Below are 16,670 nucleotides of genomic sequence, written 5' to 3'. Positions count from 1 at the left end.
CATACCCAGTGTACACACCCAGTACCACCATGATCCCACTTCCAGTAATCATACCCACTACCATACTGAACCAGCTCCCGGTAATCATACCCAGTACCACAATAAACCCACTCCCAGTATGCATACCCAGTACCACACTAAACCCACTCTGCTAGATTGTAGTTTCTTGATTACTAAGCTTTTCTGTTCTTGGAAACCAGGGTGTAAATAATCACAATGGTTTGTTTACTGTAAGGAGTGCCTTGTGTATGTACTTCTGGAATACTAAGAAAAGCAGTCAGTTAGGTCTGTAGTGACTTCCTTTTTTCGTTGGAATCTTCCTATATCTTTCTTCATATATAAACATAATTCAGGCAGCTTTGAGTTACAGCTTTTACATGGACTCTACATGCTATGAAGCATTTAAGCTCTCTGAACTGTTAAAGAGCTTTAAAAAATGATACGAAATTAAATCTTCATTTCATATTCACGTTGTGCTCAGACTACGCACTTACAGACCAAACGGAATGTATTTCCACTCCTGCATTTCTGTGGTGGGTTTTAAAATGTTGTCTGTGGCAAAAAAAAAATAAAATAAATAAGTCACATGATCTTTCTTGGAAACTCAGCAGTACAGAAGAGACAGACTCAGATAAACGATCACAGAGCAGCCAAGGCTGCTGATGAAACAGGACCAGCCGCCTACAGGCCCTTCAGTCAGCTGCATATCACAGTCTGCTGTCCAAGTCAGGATCTGTGAGTCTGTTCACACAGCAGTAGGGAAGAGCTTCCTGGTGTTAAAACCTCTGCTAAGCTGCCCCACTTACAACCCCTCCCATCTTGAGTAGCGCATGTGGGTATATTTTCAATGCATTGTGTCTTATTCAGTCTTTTTTCATCTAAATTGCAGGCGTGTTCAAGTTATTGCAAGCCTGTTCTCATGTGCTATTCTTTCTCCTCACGTCATCTATCCTTCCAACTCCCCCTGTGGATTCTTTGAATCCCCCCTTACACACACACACACACACACAGCTGTATTCTATAAATGGAACATAAGGCAAGTGAGTGCTGTGTATCTAGGCAACAGTATCCTAGCACGCAGAGTGACATAATGCATTAAGCGGGGGTTCCTAATTCAGTGATGAGCACGCATTTGTTCTGCCTGAAACTAGCAAGTGTGAAACCCTACAGTCTTAGTGTGTGTGTGAGTGTGTGCGGGTGTGTAGCACTTTCTTCTGATGTGGGAAATGTGATATCCCATTCCCCTGTGTGCATGTTTTTGCAAATGGGCAAAAATTAGATCTCATCATTCTCTGTGTGTGCGTGCACATGTGTGTGTGTGTGTGTGTGTGTGTGTGTGTGTGTGTGTGTGTGGGAGAGAGAGAGAGGTGTGTTTGTAAGAGAGAAAGAGGGAGAGTATTTTGATGTGTTAAGTGAGGGTATAATTCCTCCTGTGTAGTGTGGAGATGGTGGGATGCCACAATAGGCCCCCAAACACATCCAGACACAAACTGGGTCAGCTCACAGGTGTATTTGCCTGGGCTCCTATGAGGGAGATCTGGGATTCTTCCTTGAACAGGTGACTGTGGCCTGGGTCCTTCTATCTCCCCATGTTTGGATTGGATCATTTGTAATGTTTCTTAACCCCATTTCCAGCATTAACAACAACAGGAATATATATATACACACACACACACACACACACATACACACACACACACACACACACACACACACACACACACACACACACACACACACACACACACACACACACACATACATACAAGACACAGAAAGGGGGGGAAGACATGAATATGAACATCAATGATTTGTCAACACTTCTCACACATACACTCGTACACACATATACTGCACATATACTCACACAGACACAAATTAAATGATTAAATGACACACTTAAAAACATGACTGACCTGGACATACAGGTCTGGAAACAGGGAGGAACTCTCTCTCTCTCTCTCTCTCTCTCTCTCTCTCTCTCTCTCTCTCTCTCTCTCTCTCTCTCTCTCTTACACACACACACACACACACACACACACACACACACACACACACACACACACACACACACACACGCACACTCACACTCCAGTTCATAGGTTCATACTCACTGTGTCTGTGTTTCGATTTCCAAAGCGACAGACCTGCTAGGCGTCCGTCGTTGTTTATGAGCGTGTCCTGTTTTCAACAGCATATGGCGTGATCGTTCTCCGCACACACACTGGCGCTCACACACACAGCTGAGAGGCAAGCCCAGCGATGACTACGCAGCCCAGTGGCATCACGCACAGAGACGAGGAAATGGAAGATGACTGGAGAGAAGAAGAGTCCCATCTTTGGTGTCTCTGTGTTCTGGAGGGGAGGGCAAGACGCTCCTGTTGTTTGCATGTAGTCCTCCAGCGGTAGCAGGTGTTGGCCTCAGGTTACCCCACCTCCGAGCGCTCTGCCTGGGCTACGGCACCCTTACTCTGCCCCTCCCCTCACCATTCGCCTCTGGAAGGATCCATGCTTCGCTTTGCCTTCTGCCTCAGCTGCTCATCCGGTGCACACACACACACATGCACGTTTTCTTGGGTGTGTGTGTGTGGGCATGTATTTAGTGTGTGCGTGCGTGTGTGTGTGTGAGTCCGATATCCTCTGGTGTTGCTCTGATCCCTTGGATTCTTCCTTTCCTGATGCTGCTGGCGTCACACATGCATACTCTCTGCGCACACACTCTCCGCACACACTCACTCGACACACACACTCTACACACACTCTCTGGGGTGCGCAGATATGCTCACAAACACCCTAACACACGTCTCACACCAGCAGCACTGCGCAAGCAGAAGGCAGAGAGATCGCACCGCTGCAACTGTCTCTCTCCCCCTCCCTCTCTTTCTCTCTCCCCTTCTCCTCCTCTCCCTGTCTCTCACTCCCTCTCTTTCTCTCCTTCCCCCTCCTTCTCCCTCTCTTTCTCCTTCTCTCTTCCTCTCACTCACTCGCCACATGCAGCTGTGGATCTAGCTTGTTAAAGCAAACAATGAAAATCTTTTACCTTTTCATCACTGTACAAGCAAATCTCATCTGCTATGCCCTCACTACTGGTGACTATCTCTCTCTCTTTCTCTCTCTCTCTCTCACTCTCTCTCTCTCTCTGGTTAACCCCTCCCCCTCCCTCTTTTCCCTACTGCTCAGTCTTCTGATCCTGTACCATGACCCCCCCCCCCCCACAGTACCATGGACAGCTCCAGGAGAGAAGTGCACTTGAGAGAAAGGTGGAAAGGTTAAAGTGTAAAACAGGGTGGACGGAGCAATCAGAGGTACAATGAGAGAGAGTATGCCAGCCCTGTGTGTGTGTGTGTGTGTGTGTGTGTGTGTGTGTGTGTGTGTGTGTGTGTGTGTGTGTGTGTGTGTGTGTCTGAGGACATCTCTGTCCCAGGGGTGTGACCTTGTTCCATGGTTCAACACAACGTCATCACCACAGCAACCACACTCAGCTCTGTCTGCTGCCAAAATACTCAACAGGCAGCCATGTGTGTGTGTCTGAGATGAGTGAGTGCGTATGCCCTCCTGTGTGTGTGTGTGTGTGTGTGTGTGTGTGTGTGTGTGTGTGTGTGTGTGTGTGTGTGTGTGTGTGTTTGTACCTGAGATAAAGCATGTACTGCAGCAGCAGATAACTGTTTTGTTTTTCTCTCCACCTCATTAACTCCTTTGCTTGCTCTCTCCCTCTCCCTCTCTCAGACACCCCACACCACACACACACACACACACACACACACACACACACACACACACACACACACACACACAATGGTAATAACCTGTCAGCTGGTACAGTCATATACCATCTTATAAATCAGAAACTGATTAGCCCTTTTGGTTAAGTGCAAAGAGGGTGTGTGTGTGCAGGGGAGAGAGAATGATCTGTGTGTGTGTTTGTATGTTTGTGTGTGTGTGTGTGTGTGTGTGTGTGTGTGTGTGTGTGTGTGTGTGTGTGTGTGTGTGTGTGTGTGTGTGTGTGTGTGTGAGAGTGAGTGGGAGAGAGAGAAAGTCAAGAAATCACTGAGGGGTAAAAAGTCTAACTGAACCATGTTATGTACAAATAACTCCCTCTTCCATGACATTATCAGATTTCTACCCTTGAACTTCATGAACTGCACACACACACACACACACACACACACACACACACACACACAGTGTAGACATGTGTCTGCTGAGCTCTCCCTAACATTAGTAGGTGAAACAGGGTAACATATTATTTTGATGTGGAATGAGGTAGAACAGATTTGCAGGATAAAGCAGAGAGGAATAAGGAAAATGATGAATGATTATGAAACACATGTACACACTCCACTCACATGTACACACTCCACTCACATGTACACACTTCACTCATGAATGGCTATAAGTGTTGAATGTTGTTTACCTTTAATTATTACAATAGAGTATATACTGTAAATACACCTGTCAATAAAACATATTTTAACACACACACACACACACACACACACACACACACACACACACACACACACACACAGAGACAAGCTTCACTAATTTAACAGTAAAATGTCTCTATGGCCCCGTATCCAGCATCCAGAATACATCAACACACCTAGAGGTCACCCAGAACACAACTAGAGGTCACCCAGAACATACCCAGAACACAACTAGAGGTCACCCAGAACACACCTAGAGTACACCCAGAATATACCCAGAACACACCTAGAGTACACCCAGAATATACCCAGAACACACCTAGAGTACACCCAGAATATACCCAGAACACACCTAAAGTACACCCAGAATATACCCAGAACACACCTAAAGTACACCCAGAATATACCCAGAACACACCTAAAGTACACCCAGAATATACCTAGAACGCACCTATAGTACACCCAGAACACACCTAGAACATACCCAGAACACACCCAGAACACCTAGATGCACAGAAAACACACATGCAGTTAAATCAAACATGGCGGAGCAGTTAGTACACTCTAACCTGTGAGCAGTAACTGTACAGACCTAAGATATAAGAATGAACTATGTATGTCACATGACTCTCCACCACGAGTCTCCAACCTCTGCTGATTCAGAAATAGCCTCTAGTGGACAAAAAGGTGCACTGCATTCAGGATCATAGGTATTGACTATGGGTCAGATTTCATCTGACTTGTTTACCTTAGCCAGTTAAATGTTGAAATGATTCTGGTTCTCATGGCAGGAACTTGATTCATCTGGGCAGGAAAACATGAATGACTGCAGAGAATACAGTATCAAGCTGGACTTCTGTAATTCATATAGACCATAAGCAAAGAAATATAGAATGTTTTGAAAATAAATGGCTCATCTAACATCACAATCTATCTACTTACCACGAGGGTTTTGAGGAAGTAGGTCTGAACGTCTGCTAGTTCAGTATCTGAGGTCACACTTATTTTAATTAACAACACTGTTGTATAAATAACAATGACCTCGTGTTTGCATCTGCAGTGACAGAGATAACACGCAGTCTGTCTACATGATATCAAATACAGAAAACTGCTGTGTGTGTGTGTGTGTGTGTGTGTGTGTGTGTGTAATTAGGTGTACTGGGCAGTAATTGGCACTTTAGAAACATATGGTGGATGAATGTACGGCTTGTGGCAGGAAGAGATGTTTGATGTCTTCATTTCTAACCCCTCTGTCTTTGATCTCCCGCATAGCCCACTGAGTCAGAGCCATGTCATCTTCACATTAGTCACACCCTCTGAATTCACACACACACACACACACACACACACACACACACACACACACACACACACACACACACACACATATATATTTATAGATCCTTAAGTGTGTTGGATCACAAGCCTAGAGCAGGAATCTGATTCAGGGATATATGATGTGAAAGACATTCCCTTGCTCATATATCTCACCATCATGTAAGATCTCATCAGTCCTCCTCAGTAACACCTGCTCACGTGTATGATGAGGTTACTGGTGGCAGACAGACCGCAGACGGACTGCAGACGGGCAGATGCGCAGGTAGAAAGAAGACACACAGACAGACCGTAGACGCACAACCGTAGAGACAGTTGAGTCTCTGAGGACCGAGGCTACCTCGTGCTGCTTGATGCCTCTCTGAAGCTCAGTTCAGCCACGGAGCTCCGATATAAGGAGAGCTGCAAGAAACAGACTTCTCTGAAGAATACATGCTTCAAAAAGGCTAATTATGATTAATGAGTGATTAATGAGTGATTCATGAGTGATTCATGAGTGATTAATACTTCTTCACTCGGGGATTGCACCTCACTGTGCATAATTAAGCAGCATATTGTTTAATTAAAACATGTCATGAAGTCCACAAAAAATTATGGTGGACGTATATTTGCCTACATATGAAATAATCAAATATACAGTATGAGCTGAAAATGAGCTAAACGGCTAAACCTCAGTTCGACCTGACAAACAGTGACATCTACTGATGGCAAAACAGCTGGGTTTGGTTTAAAGTACAGGTGAGGTTTAAAGAACAGGTGAGGTTTAAAGTACAGGTGAGGTTTAAAGCACAGGTGAGGTTTAAAGTACAGGTGAGGCTTAAAGTCCAGCTTAGCGACAGCTATGGAGTTCCTGAACCCACGTGACTCACTCAGGCTTAAAGTCAAGTGAGACTCTTAAGAATTTAACTAAGCTAGTGACACAGCGATTGACTGGGGATGTGTGATGTACTATTATACAGTTTGAAACACTCTTTTATAAAAGCAGGCAAATTCCAAGAAGTGAATACAGCCGTTTGACCTTTACTTGACCCAAATAATCAATGCGTCCAACTGCTTTGCACATATTGAAAATGCTTAAAACGGCCTTTACACATTGCCACTATATAAAATTCCCTGCACATACAGACACTGTACAAAACACCCTGGACACTTGCAGCTGTACACAACTGTACCTACTGAAACTTCAAACAACAGCTCTGCAACACACATGCACACATGTTCACATCAACACACACACACACAGGTGATCTCATCCCATGACATCCATTATTGAAGAGTGAGAGCAGGGCGTGTGTGTGAGCATGATGGATTAGTCTGGACGGGTCTTTAGTGACTCCTTGTTGGATTTATCTCTCAGCAGTCCTCCCTCTTGTCATGAATTGTTTATGGCTCCCTCACGAGCAGGTCATGTTTATAATGCTCTGTATAAACTCACCTTTGTATACATTTACCCATGTACATATAACCTAGTGCAATACTGGGAGAGTCTTCCAATTCCACGGCCATCAATTTGTGTGGACATATAGAAATAGGTAAATAAACACATAATCAAATGAAAAGGTGTACACACACACACACACACTAATACTATTACCACTGCTGTTTTCTGCATCTTATCTACTATCACCATGTCTGGCTGGTCTGCCATTATTTGCTTGTCTGTCTGACTGCAGAGGTCCCTCAGGATCTTGGCTGTGATTACTCTACATTACTCTGCAGGTCTCCAGCTCACTCCTGTTGATGTGCCTGTATATGAATCTTGCCTCTTGGTTGTGTCTATCAGAGGTCGTGTCTCTCAGAGGTCGTGTCTCTCAGCTGTTGGTGTCTCAGCTGTTGTGCCTCTCAGCATTCATGTCTCTCAGAGGTTGTGTTTCTCAGTGGTTGTGTCTCTCCAGCGGTTGAGTCTCTCCAGCGGTCATGTCTTTCAGCAGTCATGTCTCTCAGAAGTTGTGTTTCTCAGCGGTTATGTCTCTCCAGTGTTTATGTCTCTCAGCGGTCGTGTCTCTCCAGGGGTTGTTTCTTTCAGCGGTTGTGTCTCTCAGTGGTTGTGTCTCCAGCTGTCATGTCTCTCAGTGGTCGCATCTCTCAGTGGTCGAGTTTCTCCAGCGGTCATGTCTCTCCAGCGATTGTGTCTCTCCAGTTTTCATGTCTCTCCAGCAGTCGTGTTTCTCAGCAGTTATATCTCTCCAGAGGTCATGTCTTTCAGCAGGTGTGTTTCTCCAGTGGTTGTGTCTCTCAGTGGTTGTGTCTCTCCAGCGGTCGTGTCTCATCAGTGGTTGTGTCTCTCAGCGGTTGTGTCTCTCCAGCGGTCCTGTTTCTCCAGCGATTGTGTGTCTCCAGCTTTTGTGTCTCAGCATTTATGCAGTCATGGGCTGTTGGTTAGGGACCTGCTCTTGTGGCCGGAGGGTTGTGAGTTTGATTCCCAGGCTTGCTGCCATGACTGAGATGCCCTTGAACAAGGCACCTAACCCCAACTGCTCCCTGGGTGCTGGGCTAGGGCTGCCCATTGCTCTGGGCACATGTGCACCACAGCCTCCTAGTAATCACTAGTGTGTGTGTGTGTGTGTGTGTGTGTGTGTGTGTGTGTGTGTGTGTGTGTGTGTGTTCTAACTGCACAGATGGGTCAATGTGGAGGACAAATTTCAATTGGGGAGAAAAATCACAATTACGCAATAATATACAAGAGGGAGTGCTATAACGTGTAATATTGGCACTGCTGTGCTGCGGTCGTAGGCACGAGGCCACAGGCCTCTGGTCCTGTCTGATATGATACACCCCTGCTTGGACTGAGCTGCTCAGTACTTGTTGCTGCCAGGATTATAGTACCTTTTGTTCTTCAGTCATTTCTTTTTTCAAGACATTGGTAAGATTTGTATTATGTCAGCCACCTCTGCGCTCTGCTGCTGGTAAATTCCATGGTGGGGCTTATACCGACCATAACCCCTTCTCTGTTTCCATGGTATCCATATCCCCTTTTTGTTTGAGGCACTCTCTCATCAGCTCATCCTTGGGGTGCGTCTGGGATGCACTTATTGAAGCGTCTCATCCCAGACAGCGGGATTTACGCTAAGTTGGCCCCTTGCCTCCTCCTTCCGGCTGGTCTACAGCCTGGGGTTGTTGGAGCTTAGGTGGAGGAGCCCTGCATCGGGAGGGCAGCGTCCATCCCTTCTCTCAACTAGCTCACTGTGCCTGCTGGGTATCCGACATCTGGAAAGGCAATATGTGCTTATGGCTTTGATCTTCCCATGGGAAGATCAACTGGAACGTTATGGGAGTGATATTTCTATTCAGCTGGCTCTGCAGGACCTACCTTGGCCTGTGGAGATGGTTGGATGGGGATCTTCGTCTGGTTGCTGCCTCGTGGGACGCGTGCGGTTGAAAACTCCCCAGCAGTCTTCCCTGTGGTTCTGCCACACGGTAGTTGGGTTCTCTCTGTCCTGTTCCTTTTACTCTCAACCAACTACGTGTCTCCAACCTGAATAACATCCCCATGTCCTTATTGTGAATTCTGCTCATGTGGATCAGTGAGTCGATGTCTTTTCTACTCTGTCATTCATCTTGATGCCATTCACGTATAGAAGATGGCTGATGGTTTAGGTATGTATACCGTTAAACCTTTGGTAAAGAGAGAGAGCCATAGAGAGATAGGAAGAGAGAGGGAGACACAGACAGTGAGAGACGCACTTTCAGATTTAATTTTCAAAAATTCACCTTTTTAATTTACAAATAGTAAATAATTCTAAGTTTAAAATGTACTGTCAAGCTCTAAGTGCAGTAGTGCAGTACTAAGAACAGACAAACTAGTCCTTTTAAACATCCATGCACAAAATGTTTTGGACTGAGTGCAGGATACACACACACACACACACAGTGAGAAAGCTGCACGGATGTGACTTGGTTCCATCAGTACCTCACTGTTCCTAATATCGACTCAATCCCTCACGCTTTGATGGCTGAAAGGACTATCAGAAACCCCAGCTTTTAGAGTCAGAGAAATTGGAAATGGATTGTGTTGTGGTGTGTAGACACTGGCAATCATTTACGATAATCCCTGGAATGTCTAAAATACCTCACATGTTTTACACAGGAATACCGGCGTCCTCGTACACTTTACCATGGCTGAAGGAGGACAACCGGCTTCACACACAACTCCAGCTGCAGCAGGCATGTGCAGGAAGTCTGTAGACCTCACTCAGTCTGCATTCATGCAGTCTGCATCAAAGTCAAATTCATTTATATAGCGCTTTTTACCACACGTTGTCACAAAGCAGCTTTACAGTGGCAAGGAAAAACTCCCTAAAATGGTGGAGATTATGAAGAAACCTTGGGAGGACCAAAACTCAAACGCGAACCCATCCTCCATTGGGCGGCCCGCTAGCAGAAGTCCTGGAATTAGATATAGTTCTAATTCCAGGCCGAGTAGTCACAGTGCCTTCAATACAGATGATGAACCTCAGGTAGGAGTTGGCATCAGCGCGCCCTCTTGCTGCAATGGCACATCCAACCACAGCATCGGCACATCCACTGGTAAGCCAGACCATCTCCTAGGTGCTTGTATGGAATTGTCTTTGGTTGAATCATGCAACCAAGAAATAAAATACAGGTTGAGTATGTGAAGATCAATTTAAACAACCATAGATTTAAACAGACATACATAGCTCAAGTGCCAGTGATTAGCATGTGGTTCCAGAAGGTTTATCTGTAACAGTATAACTAAATGGAGGGGCCTGGAGGTGACCACAGCCATGAGGGCTCACGGAGTCATTGTCACAACTAGAATGATCACATGACATGGAGGAATAATCAGGAGGTGACAACTGACCATATTGCCAAAAGAACCTAGTAGGCAATTGGGTTCTAGAATGCCAATCTGCCCAATCAGACGCATGCCTTAAACAAGCTTACAAGGAGTTTGATTTGACAGTTGACTACATGACATCATCATTGCGAAAACCCAATTCAGTGTAGAGCACCTTTTTTTAAATGCATAGCAAAGTCTATGCATTTTTATTCTAAGCATCCTTCTTTACTGCTTATTTTACAAGAATATTATTTATAGGTGTTGGACCAGGCAGTGAATGTTATAATAATAGTATCTGGTAAGAAAGTGACTTGTCTTGATGAGGAGAAAGCTAATATCCGCAGCTGTAATAATAGGCAGGCCATCGGTATTCTGTTAGTGAATCAAAGGTCTGCCTGCCCCCAAGCAAGACTACTCTCAAGTGCTTATTCAATAAAAAGAATTCATTAGAGAGCAACAAGGGAGAGAGAGGGAGAGAGAGAGGGAGAGAGAGAGAGGGAGAGAGAGGAGGAGTGAGAGAGACTGACTTTAATACATCTTTTCTTCCCATAGTGACCTGTTGAACCTATGTCTCCCAAGACCTATCGATTCCTTCTCATGTGTGACTGAGCTTTCTGATAGACCTCAACTATTAGTTAATTCCCCAAGCGAACCAGTTTAATAAGAGAATTCATTACAGACAATCATCAAACCCTACATGTGCAGGCTAATCCGATTGGACCAAAAGACACAGAAAAGGTTGGTGTTGCTTAATGAAGCTACAACGGTTTTTGCACCTCTGAATGCTGCATGAATTCAGGTCTTCTCTGTAGAATGATCAGAATTCTGTTGTTCTACACGTTAGATATGTAATGCAATTTGCCTTTGGTGTGTGTCGGTTTGCATGGAAAAATCCAATTCTATTTTACACATTTAACACAGTCTGCTAGCCCCTTTTACGATGCACGATGTGTACATAAACTGACTTCTCAAGTCCTTTCAAGTAGGTTGTAGGAAAATCCCCATGTCTCGTGGAATACCTCGGAACGACCTCTCGTAGGTTTTTATGAAATTGATGCCAAGCTTCTTGACTCCAGCATCACCCTGGCTTACGTCGCAGTGCTTAGGAGTGACACCTACCAACGAAGCCCTTCACCAAGGGAATCAGGTTTGTTACAGCAGGATACAGAGCTTTAGTGCTTCACAGTTTGACCTTTGTGACCTTTAATGCCCCCCCCCCCCCCCCCCCCCCCCCGTTCTATGCCATATTGATTCAAAGTCCTTATATTGTGCTAATGGTGTTTTCTCATTATAGATAATGGCATGGGACTGGTCTTGTTATCCGGTGCAGTCCCTTATGTCCAGGCAATATGAAGATTACCTTTAACCTCCATTATGACTGAAGTAAATGAGTGTGGGAAAGGTAAATCTTCAAAATGGGTAAGTCAGGAGACAGAGCAGTAGCACCACAGAGAAGCACCACTGTGCACAATGCTGGGTCTTCACACTTATCAGCATTTAGTTTTTTGTGGTTAAAACAGAGTTTGGATAAGGTGATCTCACATGTGTACATAAAAAACAACTCTTTTTATATTACCAAGGCATTTATTTTTCATTTCAGCTCTGTGTATTTTCTGTCATTCTAAGTATGGCCGACGGCAAGCAGTGTCTAGATTTTCGTACATCAAGCATTTTTTAATTAGATCCCTGGTCCTCTTCCCTGTTCCTCATTTGCTCTGAGTAACTTCAGAGGGACCTGCTTCAAACAAGCAGTCAAAAACAATACAACCCGTTAGTTTGGGGCAGCTAGAGTGCAGTGTTCTCAAAATGTTGGTCCCAGGCATGATCGTTGAGATACTATAGATGTATGAAAACACTAAATAAAACGAAAGAGCCGAAGAATCAAGTTTTACTCACAAATGTAGGTTCATAGGATAAACGTCCAAACAGTTGGCTGAATGATTAATGGGGGTTTGCTAGAAGACTCAATGAACTGAGAGTTCGCGCACTGTTCGTAAAAAGAGCGACTTCATACAGCTATGGCATTTGCTGTTCAGACACACCCTAATCTTCTGGAGAAGCCTGTTTCATTTAATATAATTTTATGACAAATGGCAGTTTATAGTCAGTGGTTTAATGTATCATAACGACACGCAGGTACAAGGTTATGAGTTCGATTCTAAGGGAGCACACAAATGGCTTTGGAAGAGAGTGCCAAATGCCGTAAATAAAGGCCTCGATGGACACCGGTGTGCTGCTGCTCTCTTGTGGCAAGTTTAGGAACTGCAGTGGAAGTTTCAAAAACTCTTTATTTGTTGTTTGAAGACTGCCCTTCTCATTGGCGGCATAGGCGAATGCTGGGGCCACTATCAGCCCCAACTGAAGGAAATTTTTTTTTCTAATTTTTACATTTTTTTACTAATACTATTTATACTATTCTTTCGAAATATTAAAAAACCACAACATCATAATGCCATAATCTAATATATAAGCCTCTAATATTTTCCGTGATGTGCCAGTAATCCCCCTGGCACATCAAATCCCTGTCTTCACGCTCTAGTTAGACTTACCTCCATGTGGGGGATAGGCCTTGGGAGGGAAGGAGTGACAACGGGATTAACGTTAAACCCATTACCATAGATTAGCCAACAGCATAGCAGCCGCCGGCCAATATGTCAAAAAAGGCCAAGCTTTCTGGTGCGCAAAGCTATAAAAGGATGAAAGATGGCAAAACGACAAAGATAATGTAATGTGATGAATGATTATCTGTTTCATCTGTCCGATGCTCGGAACAAATGATTGTAACGTTCACTAATGTAATAAATAATTAGCCAGCGAGATTTGAGAAATGGGTTGGACTCTCATAAATGGTCCTCAAATGATTCAGTTTATGTCTACAAGGCAGGAATAATTTTGTTGAAACAGATAATAAGGTTTCTCAAATAGTGCCAGTGACTTGTGGTGTTCCCCAAGGTTCAAGGCCCAGTCCTATTTCAATTATATGTATACATTCTTCTGCTCAGCCACAATGCTGGCATGACTCTAGGCTGCTGTACCGTACAGTGTACTACAGTGATGGCAGCAGTGAGGTCCCATGAGACCATGGTTGTATGGAATAATCTTTATTATCCACAACACAGAAGTACACGGATACAAACAGAAAACTAAAAGCTGACAATACAGAAAATAGTTGAATAAGAGGGACCGAGAAGTGCCAGTCGTAGCGAGGGCTGGTAACCTCCGGTCCCAGAGGGCTAGTAACCAACAGTCCCAGAGATCCTTCCAGCTTGGCTCAACAATGTGCAGCGTGGATAGCAGCTACCTGTGGGCTTATAAGGAGAGCAAACAAGCAAGAGACAGGTGCAAACAGTAATAATACACTGGTGATTGAGAGAGGGGCAGTGGCTGTGTGTGGCTGGAAGTAGGTAAGCCCCCTGTGGCTGGGACCAGTGCTCTGTTACAACTGTGCAGATAACACATTTACTTAGTCACTTCCCCCAGCAACTATGGTCCCTGTAACTCTTGGCAAGTGCATTGAGCACGTCACTAACTGTATGGGACAAAACCTTCTGCTGAATAATGATATAACAGAGATGCTTATACTCTTTCAGCATGGTCTTCCATTGTAGCTTACTCTTACATGCTGCATACTCTTCCATCATCAGTATACTCTTCCATCATCAGTATACTCTTCCATTGCAGCATACTCTTCCATTGCTGCATACTTCTCCATTACAGTATACTCTTCCATTGCAGTATACTTTTCCACTGCTGCATACTTCTCCATTGCAGTATACTCTTCCATTGCTGCATACTTTTCCATTGCAGCATACTCTTCCATTGCAGTATACTTTTCCATTGCTGTATACTTCTCCATTGCAGTATACTCTTCCATTGCTGCATACTTCTCAATTGCAGTATACTCTTCCATTGCAACATACTTTTCCATTGCTGCATACTGATACATCAGAAGGACGTCAGCTTTCATAGGCCTGGAAGCTCCTACAATATGACACCATTCTTTCTGACATTACTAGACAGGGTTCCCCTGGAGTCTTTTAAGGTTAAGAGCTTGTGATAAGCAATGCACAGAGTGTAACGACAGCTTCTGAATACAGTCACGTTAGCTGCGTTCTTAATGGCAACAAATTATTGTGTCACTATTCCCAAAGTTAGAAATAAGACTGCCCACAGACTAGTGTGCCACTCACAAATCTCTGTTGTGTGACCTCCTCTCTTACACAGAGTGTTTGTCTTTTTATAAACATGTAAACATCGAACAAAGTCTGAAATAAATAGGAAGCAGGACAGTACTGGGGATTTGGTTCATCTTTTCATAGGAAGGTGGGGGTTTCCCCTGTACCTCTGTAAACTGCTCTGGGTATGAACATCTGCCAAATGTGTGTGAAAATCAACCAATTAGGAACAGGAGACCGAATCAACAATTGAGAAACAACAGATGGAGCGGTTATTTACCCCAGTTCCTGGAGGATCACATAAATATTTAGAACCGATCAGACCCAGTTTAAGAGGTTCTCTGCCTTCTTTTCCTTCTCTCTTCTTGGTACTTGGTGTTGCGAGGAAGGACATAGCAGGAGGTGAAGGAGGAAGCCACATGTCTTTAATATCCATGACGCAAAACTAGATGCATAAACAAAGCAAAGTCTGCTTAGTCGCGCTTCCTCTAGTGATACACTGATGCACAGCACTGGATCTCTGGACCTGTGGTTTTATACTGTATAGTGAGGTAAAGAGGGCAGGGAATACTAATGTGCTGATGAGAGGGTGTTGTCAGTAGGCAGGAGACTGGGAGCGAGTGAGTGGCGTGGTGTGGGCGCGTGTGTGTCTGGGCGTCTGTATTGGGAGTGTTATAGACTGCACTATATACGCACTCACCTGCCACTTTATTAGGTACGCCTGTCCAAATGTCGAATCAGCCAATCACATGGTAGCAACTCAATGCATTTAGTTCAGAATGGGGAAGAAAGGTGATGTGACTTTGAATGTACCATGGTTGTTGGTGACAGATGGGCTGGTCTGAGTATTTCAGAAACTGCTGATCTACTGGGATTTACACGCACAACCATCACTAGGGTTTACAGAGAATGGTCAGAAAAAGAGAAAATATCCAGTGAGCGGCAGTTCTGTGGGCGCAAATTCCTTGTTGATGCCAAAGGTCAGAGGAGAATGGCCAGACTGGTTTTGAGCTGATAGAACGACAACAATAACTCAAATAACCAGATTACAACCGAAGCATGCAGAAGAGCATCTTAAGACGGATGAGCTGCAACCTTCAGGAAACTGAGGCTACAATTCACACAGGCTCACCAAAATTAGACAATATCAATGCCACAGCCTACCTGAGTATTGTTGCTGACCATGTCCCTCCCTTTATGACCACAATGTATCCATCTTCTGATGGTTACTTCCAGCAGGATAATGCACCATGTCATAAAGCGTGAATCATCTCAGACTGGTTTCTTGAACAATGAGTTCACTGTTCTCAAATGGCCTCCACAGTCACCAGATCTCAATCCAATAGAACACCTTTGAGATGTGGTGGAATGGGAGATTCACCTCATGAATGTGCAGCCGACAAATCTGCAGCAACTGCGTGATGCTATCATGTCAATATTGACCAGACTCTCTGAGGAATTTTCAAGTACATTATTGAATCTATGCAACGAAGGATTAAGGCAGTTCTGAAGGCAAAAGGGGGTCCAACCCGGTACTAGCAAGGTGTACCCAATAAAGTGGCCAGAGTGTGTATATTAGGATCAGAATAGTACTTAGAGTCTTAGAACTGGTTCAACTGGGTTATTTTGCCACCTGGTGGTAAGAATACACATTGTCATCATATAAAGGCTATAAAGGCGTAGTAATACTTAGTATAGTAAAGAAAGTCGTAGTCTGCTTATAATAAAGTAAACTGTACGCAAACATTTAAATAGGATATATGATTTCCATATTGAGTGTTATTTGTACAAATTGTTATTAAATGAACGATTAAATAATAGCCCGTGTCATTTTTATTTACTGGTTTTGTTGCATGAAATTCTTGAAACATTTCGGTGCAGTACGGGAACAGTTAAAGCTATTTATTGTTACCGCTAGGATTAAACAAAAGC

The 16,670-nt window shown here is 44.2% G+C and overlaps 1 protein-coding gene across 2 annotated transcripts in view; it reads right to left on the bottom strand.

Moving 5' to 3' along the window:
* The window catches only part of nyap2a (neuronal tyrosine-phosphorylated phosphoinositide-3-kinase adaptor 2a), a 35,470-nt gene extending 32,394 nt beyond the window's left edge, over positions 1 to 3,076 (bottom strand). For both annotated transcript variants that reach the window (XR_013121669.1, XM_076976851.1), the window contains exon 1: positions 2,115 to 3,076. The gene's annotated coding sequence lies outside the window, so the exon portion shown is untranslated. The remainder of the gene's footprint in view (positions 1 to 2,114) is intronic.
* Between the last annotated feature and the right edge of the window lie 13,594 nt (positions 3,077 to 16,670).

This window comes from Brachyhypopomus gauderio, chromosome 16 (assembly GCF_052324685.1).
Source record: "Brachyhypopomus gauderio isolate BG-103 chromosome 16, BGAUD_0.2, whole genome shotgun sequence".
In the NCBI taxonomy this organism is placed as follows: Eukaryota; Metazoa; Chordata; class Actinopteri; order Gymnotiformes; family Hypopomidae; genus Brachyhypopomus; species Brachyhypopomus gauderio.
The sequence above is the reverse complement of the archived record's forward strand: the minus strand, read 5'-3'. Positions and strand labels throughout refer to the sequence as shown.